This window comes from Rhipicephalus microplus, chromosome 10, assembly GCF_043290135.1.
Source record: "Rhipicephalus microplus isolate Deutch F79 chromosome 10, USDA_Rmic, whole genome shotgun sequence".
NCBI classification, from domain to species: Eukaryota; Metazoa; Arthropoda; class Arachnida; order Ixodida; family Ixodidae; genus Rhipicephalus; species Rhipicephalus microplus.
The window spans coordinates 3,325,734-3,334,700 of NC_134709.1; the positions used below are offsets into that span (position 1 = coordinate 3,325,734).

Sequence of the window (8,967 nt, forward strand, 5' to 3'; positions counted from 1 at the left end):
CAAACATGAAGACGTGTCCTTTTCTAGTAGGTCAAGCATTCCTGCTTTAAAAAGAGCCACAACTCCTGAAAGCTGCAAGCACCAGAAAGGTGTTCCAAATTCTGGAAAGAGAGCTTCCAATGCAAGGTCTGTCTGATTTAGGTTTCTCTGGCTGTAACTATACATATTTCTTAATGCTGCTCCTCGAGTATTTTCGTATGTTAGATTTATTTCACACAAAACAGCTTTATGGTCGCTAATAACATGTACCACCAAAACAGTTTTTAACCAGTTGGGCTGATTAGTTAAAAATAAGTCTAAGATATTATTTTGTCTCATGCTGTGTATCACCATCTGAGATAAAGAAAAACTGTTAAGCATGTCCAACATCTGTTACAGGCAAGGCCTCAACAGTTTTCGAAATAACTTCGCTGCGACTCTTATTGCTGATTGCATGTATCCCACTGAGTTCTGTTGTACCATCAAAAGCTGAATACGCATGCCATTCACTTGATTACAAAATGAAGCGATGCCTGGGCCAGTGTATCTTGACAAAAAGCAAACCGTAGTTTCAATTGTTATAGGAGTCCTACTTTCTTTTTGTTTGCCGACCCATGTTACTAGGTTTTTAATTAATAAAGACGTGTGCTTCTGAAGACTCAGTCGTTTGTATTGGCAGTAGTTCATATTCAAAGCAGATATATGCATGCACACTATGCACGCTATGAATTGGTGCGCACACTGTGTGCATGTATATACACACAAGCAAAATCAAAAATGTTTGGGAGGAAAGATTACAGCAGCCTAATTTGAGAATGGGTAGCACTACGATTTGAGTAGAAAACAATCATATGTGACAAATACACTCACACATGTAGCACAACAAATTTCCCACAGCACTTGCTTATATAATTGAATTTATACTTCACACTAAGAGAAGCCCGAATATTTATAAGAATGCACACACACTAAATAATGGTGTACTCATTAAGGAGAAATAAATCGGCGCGAGTGAATTGATTAGAACAAACTACCGAAGTGTCCGTCACCTTCTTTTCAATGCGTAAGTTTCTGATTTGCGCATCGTCTGCATCCTTCTGAAAGTGATAGACTGATACGTTGCCATATTTCGACAGCGATGCCATGCATTGTGGCACACAGCAATAGTCTTTGAACATCACTTTCTCTTTTTCGGGCTCGCACATGCAGCACCACAAAATGAAGGATCTATGCGGGCACTTCTCAATGTCCGCAACATGGTAACATATCTCCTTTTAAGGTTGGCCCACAAAACATTTTTGATTGACCCTGTTACCGTCGTTTATAGTCACGACTGCTAGGTGGCGAGTGCTCAGATGGAGTCGCGAATACAGCTTGCTTTCAGTTTTGCTTAGGGTCTCAAGACGGTCATATGATGAAAGTTCAGTTTTTCAGTTTTCTAGAGCATTTTCCAAACATTTTCGAAGCAGTTAATAACAAAAATTACTGTGGGGAATGGAACAGACCTCCAGATTCAGTGAATGTTGTTGCCAAATTTTTTTCAGTCTCTAAAAGAGCATAATTGTTGTTGATGAAATGTTTTTTTTTGTGTGTGCTGATATTTCATTTCACTTCATATTCCCTTTAGCGGCAACAAGTTTGTTAGAGTACGCAACTTGTTTATGCTAGTTGTGTCAACTTGTGGTCAAAAGAGAGCTACATACATTGCTCATTAAATGGATTCGATTACCTGCAGTCAATATGTCTTGACATAAGGAAACAGTGTAAGCCCTATACTCCCCATGTATATTAGGTGAAGTCTATATATCTTTTTCTTCATGACCATAAGAGCTACAGTAATTATTTTACTATCATTGTGATCATGAGCCATTCCTCTTCTTACTGAAGTAGATTTAGCACTAAAAATTGTAATGTCCATTTTTATTGTGAATTTTTAGTTCAGGTGCTCAATTATCACTCGATAATAGCTATTTGATGCCGTGTTGATAAAGAGCACTTCCTCAGACAACAATATTTCTGCTTCATCATATCCCCTGTTATGCTATCGAGATACTGGCCAAAATCTATGATTCTAGATACTGTGGTTGCTGAGAAAAAGGAATATAAGTACAAAAAAAGCATAATTGAAAGTTAAAAATCTACATTATTTGATGTTATCTGCACGACATAACAGCAAATTGACAGACCCATTCAATAGGCATCAGCCAGAGCCTCATTTGTCGCCTGCTATGAAGCCGTGCCAGCACAGTACTGTCATTGAACTTTAACGGTGCGTAGGCCCTGCGCTATCCAGTGCCCTGGTGAAATTCCAAAATAGTGTAGCACACTCACACGGGTTATACTGCCTCTGCTTTCTTTCATCATCGCTCTTTTGGGCCCATTCTTTTCTGAATGTGCCAAATGTACTCCTGCTTGCAAACTGTAACTTCTCAATATGGCTATGATGCTTGAACTGCAAGAAATCCCTTGCTACGTATGAATCGGGGCATGGCAAGCCGCTGCACAAGTTTTGCAATACGTCATATTTACAGAAAAATAAATCGTACCAAACAAACAAACTACTGATTCTGGTTCAGAAAAAGCTGCAGGTTTTAAATAATGCAAAAAAATGATTTTTTTTTTAATATTTTGGCTTACCCTATCCCTTTAAACTGAGAGTGCTGCATGTAACTCAGGCCTGCAGCCAGAATTTTTTTTTTTTTCGAGGGGTGAGGGAAGAGGGGGCACTTGAAGAATGCCAATATTTATTATTTTTGCTTGTTAAAACACCCACTCCCTTTGAATTTCAAAGAAGAGGTGGTAGCCCCCTCTCAATACGGGCCTGGTGCGACTGCAGCCAACCACTTTGTCGAAGGCACTACGATACTTGACGGGTCGTTTGACATGCCTCATTGCACAGCCAATGTGAAAGTATTAATGACTTCTTTTCTCTAAATGAATGCAAAAAGCTAATTGCACACACATTTGGAGTCTATGATTATAAGCATGCGCACAGGTGGGGGTGGGGAGGCACAAATCCAGCCACATGTATTGACATAATAGGTAGAAGGGCAGGAGGAGTCAGCTCCATACATTAACATGATAGGGAGGAGGAACACTGTGACGTACCTTCGCACCCCTGAAGAGGATCGCGCATGCTTATGCCTGTGATTACCCTCTTTCTATGTCAAAATGGGACATGGTTGACAGTAGAATGAAACATTTAATTTCATGCTAATAGCAACTTAAATAGAAACTCACATGAAGCCACTAATTACTTTATTTTCTTACTTGGAATGTAATATTAAGTACCTTGAAATAATCATATGCAGATTCAACCCATTAGTAGACAGTGTATCTTAATTTGCACCTGAAGGGGACATGAGCAAAAGAAATTATGTAACTATTATCTTCTGTTGTTGAACCTTTACTGTAGCATTTTAGTTTTTCATTGCACAATTATGTGTACTAAGCAATCCTTTTACTTTATTTCTTTATTCATTTATTACTTTTTTACCTTTTCGTATGTGTACTACACCTCCTGCTAAGGCCAAGTTGGCCCACAGTACATAAAAATAAATGAATAAAGAAATAAAGTTTTTCTTTTTAAAGCAGCACTCCCGTCAGTATGCTTATCTACACAAGTATTTTGCGAATACAGGTTTAGTTCGCTTCCATATAAGTTTACCTGCAGATAGGCGATTGTGCCATTCATTTCTTGTTTAGAGTTGATCTTAAGGCATGAGAAAAAAACAGAAACAACCACAAGAAAGGGCACGAGACAGAACACCACGAACAACTGATTTATTTACAGAAGCACACATACACATGTATTTTTCTCAGCGCATGAGCGGATACATTCTTATATTAATGATGGCCAGATAACAGGTGCTCAATAAACTAGAACAGACAGAGAACCTACGAAGCATACATTTCCGTAGAGCTGTATAAACATGAGAAAAAGTTTATTGAGCATGCATTGTCTGACCATCATTGATGTGAACATGTTTCTGTGCAGGCATTGTTTTTGTACGAACACGCATATATATGTGTGTATTTTTTTTAAAAAAAAAAGAAATGGTTGATCCATACATCATAGGAATCGGTATAACGCAAAAGTAAAAAGTCTTTTTACAGAAGTAGTTTTGTGCTCGTTGTACATCGATATAGAAGAGCTTATACAACGTGTTGTTTTCCACTATGATATCTTTAACCCCGGTTTGTTCCCTGACCCACTCTGCAATCTTCATGTCTCTTAAGGTTACACCTATCATTTTTCTTTCCATCGCTTGCTGCATCCTCCTCAATTTAAGTTGAACCCACTTTCTAACCCACTTTCTAAGTCTCCAAGTTTCTGACATGGGTCAGGCACATAGCGTATAAGCAGGATAACAGGTGGTCATTAAGAGTAACTGAATGAATTCCCAGAGAAGGCGAGCGGGTGAGGGAGAAAAGTAAAGTTAGGTGGGCAGATGAGATCAGGAAGTTTGCAGATATAAAGTGGCAGCAGAAAGCACAGGATTGCATGGGAGATGATACATTGCTGGTTGGGGTTTGATTGCTAAAGCACCGTTTTTTGTAAATACATCCACATTTACCCTTACTGATACATCTTCATCCCGATACTAGTGTCAATAATTAATGACTGATTAATGATTAAACATGCCCTAGTTGTAATGGTGCCTGTGGTAGCTATACTATTAAACGGTGAAAGCAGAACCAAAGAAAGTGGTGTCAGTTAAAAGAGCGTGACTGATCGTATGCCAAACTTGGGCTAAGGTCGCCTACTCGCAGCATACCGAACGATTAGAGAAAAACACAACACGTTGGTGTTTTTTCTCTTGGCCAACCACAATTTTTTGCACGATGAGTGTAAGCAGAGAAAATTTAAAAAGTAGAGCAGTGAGTGAATGTCAAAGTGCTCTTCTCGGCCCTACAAAAAAACACCAAGCCTGTGGAGAACACGGAACAGACTCACAGTGAAAGCTGGAAGAGCGGCCTTTCTTAATCTTTTATACATCTACTACAAGCACACTTGCATGGTACCCACTTTGCCTTAATTCATAACTTTTGTGTCTTGAGATAGCGCTCACTATGTCATTCATCATTCCATGGAGGAGCATGGTATCTACTCTACACTTGTAAGGCATTATGTGCCCTCTGACAATGCTGAGACTGATGATGATGAGGAACTTGCTGAGACTTCAGTAACGAGCTCGATCATTCAACGACACACTCCTTATGCATTTTTCACTGTGTGACACCTAGTCATTACATTACTGCTCTAAAATGCTTTATTTAAAAATATTAACACGATTCCATGCCCAAGATGAAACCTGCATAGGGTCAGTCTGCAACAGAGTTTCAAGCACTGGTGTAGCTCAGTGTTCTGTAGAATACTAGGCTGCCACATAGGGAGGCCGAATTCAGATCCCAATCCCTCCTCAGCATCTTTTGCTAACTTTGTCTTTCTCTCATTTCCCACAATTGTGCTTAAAGACATTGGCAGTGAATAACTACAGTGCCAAGATGGGCCCTTGTTGCAATCTCATAACAGCTCTCACTGTGAAACTGAGCAGTTTGTGCAAAATGTCTGTCCCAGCATCCAGATCCAATCGTAGGTGTACAACTAGCCCTGCAAATAAATTAAGATAATCCTTGTGATGTAGTTTACCAGCTGCCCCTGTAAAGTGGGAAATATCCATGGGCAAATGAGCCATTGTTTAAATGATAGGTTGAAAGAACATCTGTGTAATGTTGATTAGTAAAAAAAATGGTGATTATTTGCTCACTGTAGCATGTGTGGGTGTAGGCCAAGATATTAAGATTGTAGTATTGCTGAAAAACATAGAGAGTGCACTACACACAAAATTAACGAGACAGGAAAAGCTGATTGTGCAAGTAAAACCTCTATCATGCTCGATCCTTGATCAACAAAAGACGTAGTTGTCAGCAAGCTTAACATGAACGCTTCAGAGCATGACCTGGACTACCTTAAATGATGCCAGCCTAGAAGCACTGGTCGCTGTTGCCAAGATAATACCTCAGTATGCTTGGATAGTATGTGGGCATGTAGGGTAGCATCTCGGCAACAGAATCCGGAGCTACACAGCAATATCATCAATCAAATTGTTTCAGGACACATGATGAAGTGTCTGTGTAAAGTTTGCTGATGACTGTACTTGGGGTTTTGTCCACGAGATTAACATCATTGTATTGCCTGCATGGCTGTGTATAAGTGTATAACTGTATGAAAAGCAAAAGCTTTCCAAAGAAATAAATTGTTGGAAGCTTAGCACTCTGTGTCCTCCCTTCTGTTTGGTTGCCCTGATTTTCACAATAAATCATGCTATACCAACACCCCCAATCCTACAGCTTTCTTCCAGGTCCCTCCATGATTTACCCCATTGCCTACCTTCCTCCCTTCATGCTCAATTTTCAAATATGTTCAAAAATGTCACCTTTGAAAACGGCATGCTATACTCTGCAGCTCATCCCTTTCAGCAGTGGTGACTTTGTACACGCAACTGGTTCATGCTATCTGTGTCAACTTGTGGCCAAAAGAGAGCAAGATTCATTCCTCATTGGACGAATTCAACTTTTTACATGGTTCATATGACTTGACTTAACCTCAGTCTACTGTGTATGACTGTAGCTGATCACATTGGTGAAGGCACTACAATGTTAGATGCACTGCATTCCAAAAGTATAGTCAAAAGCGCTACTTTTCTCTTCTCAAAGTTAATGTAACGAAAGACAATTTGCACACAGATCAAGAGCACATGATTTCATTCATTTGACATCAAAATGAAAGATGACTGACAGCAGAATGATGACATACTTGCTTAAGTACAAATTACAATTAATTGCGGAGACTCGCACAAAACAACACATTACTTCCTTTCTTTTTTTTCTTGGAATGTAATCGTGAGTGCCTTTAAAATGGGTTATGCGAAGTTGATGCATCTGTCGACAGTGCATCAGAATTCAGATAATTAGTGCATCATAATTCGGATGCTCTTCATCCCTTTGTGCCCATTTTTCCAGTATGTTTAATTCCATAAGTTAACATCTTCGAAAATGGCATGCTGTACCCTGCAGCTTATGGTCATACTTTGCCGTGGGCTGTCACTCGGGGAAGATGTACTACTGGCTATCTCACGTCACAGTGACAACACAGGCTTTTATTAACGTCAACCAAAGCTGAGAGAATTCAACTCAGTGTACGGGTCCGATCACAGCAGAAAGTAAGTCGCTTTCCTGGTATGGTGACCTCAAGCGTTGAACAACAAGCCACACGCGAGTTTCAATCATAATTCCAGCTACCAGATGTTGTGACACTACAGTTGGCGGCAAAGATTTTCTTGCAACCAGCTACGATTTATTTTTGCACGTCTAGCACAAAAAGCATCGCCGCAGCTTTGTATTAAAAGTTGTATTTAGAATCTTAAGGAATGCATATATATAGCAATTTTATGTAGCGGACTATCACTACAAACACGGGCATGGAATCGTACGGTGTCTGTACAAGTGGAGTACGAGAGATTTAAACTTTGAGTAACGAGAAAAGCGCTAACCTGATGGCTGGACAGAAAGAAGTGTTGCAGACAGCTTGTTCTTTAAACTTGAATGCAGGCACGGTCAGCAAATGGCCACGAGACCTGTTGTACTCGACGTGCAGTCTACGCCGGGCATCCGGGATGACACGGGAACTGTGCGCTCGCTGTTCGGCCTCCGAAACATCACAGCATTTTAAAGCCAGTACACATTCGTGCTGATTTCTACACCACTTTAGGGTTTGAATGGCGTACCACTAAGAACAGTCGTTCCATTCAACGCACGCACACGACAGAAAACATGCCTGCGTCCGATCCACTCCGATCCTTGAACGCCTTGGATATGTACGATTCGACGGAGCACTTTCAGTTACGCAAGAAACGGTGATTCGTGACGTCATGGTGCGCTTGACCACATCGGCGGACCGAACCTGCCCATTCTTGACGTAAGAGTAAAATCAAACTAAAAGTAAATGAAATGTTAACTAACCGGACTCAAAACAAGGTTGACAAGTCTGAACCTGCTAATATATGTGTTGAGACGTTTGAAGAGCGATGAAAAAAATGCTTACAGACCTTTCAAGGGCGTCAGGCAGGCTGCCACGTTAAACCTAATTCTAGGCCTAACGTGATAATTGTCTATGCACAGCCTCTGAGATAAGCAATTAAAAGCCATTTTTTTCTATTTCTCGAGCAATACTTGATGATGTTGATAACGAGGCATCCACTATGGCACTTGTACACTCATGGTACAGTGTACTAGAATAAGGAGAGTGCGCGGACCAAGCTCCAAAAATTGAAACCCAAACAGGGTCAATCTGCTTGTGGCGCTGCAAACGGTAGTCTGTAATGTGTTATCGTTTTAAGCATAGCCGTCTAAACCTCAGTGCTTTGAAAAACTCTGCGCCATCATCCTGAACTATAGGGTGAAGCCCTTTACAGAACATTATCAAGTGTTCGGCGGTTTCTTCTTCCTCTCCGCACGCACTGCATACTTTGTCTACCCCTTCGTATTTGGCCGATATGTCTTGGTTCGCAATACTCCCGTTTCCTTCACTTTCTTCTTAACCGATAGTTCTCTTTGGTTTGGCCACCTGCTGTTTTCTAAGTATTTACCAGTCAATTTCCTGGTTCGCTTCCTCCATTTTGTATCGATATTCTTCATGTACAAGTAGCTGAAAACCTTCCTAGCCCAACGCAACTCCCCCATTTCTCTCAATCGCTTCTCAAATTTTATCTTGCTGCTAGCTTCCCTGCCCTTAAATGATGTCCATCCCATATCACCTTGTACTCCCTGATTTGGTGTATTCCCGTGAGCTCCTAAAGCAAGCCTACCTATCCCACGTTGCTTAATTTCTAATCTTGCTTGAATTTCTGATCTCATGCACAAGACCGCATTGCCGAACGTCAGCCCAGGAACCATGACCCTTTTCCATATTCCTCTCAAAACATC

At 40.6% G+C, this 8,967-nt stretch overlaps 1 protein-coding gene across 3 annotated transcripts in view; it reads right to left on the reverse strand.

Moving 5' to 3' along the window:
• Nucleotides 1-8,231, reverse strand: part of Pi3K21B (phosphatidylinositol 3-kinase regulatory subunit alpha) — a 165,667-nt gene extending 157,436 nt beyond the window's left edge. Inside the window, exon 1 of one of the 3 annotated variants that reach the window (XM_075874876.1) lies at nt 8,091-8,231. The gene's annotated coding sequence lies outside the window, so the exon portion shown is untranslated. Of the gene's footprint in view, nt 1-7,535; nt 7,921-8,090 lie in introns of those variants that run through there. The other 2 variants (XM_037432170.2, XM_075874877.1) reach the window with 2 other exon arrangements.
• Between the last annotated feature and the right edge of the window lie 736 nt (nt 8,232-8,967).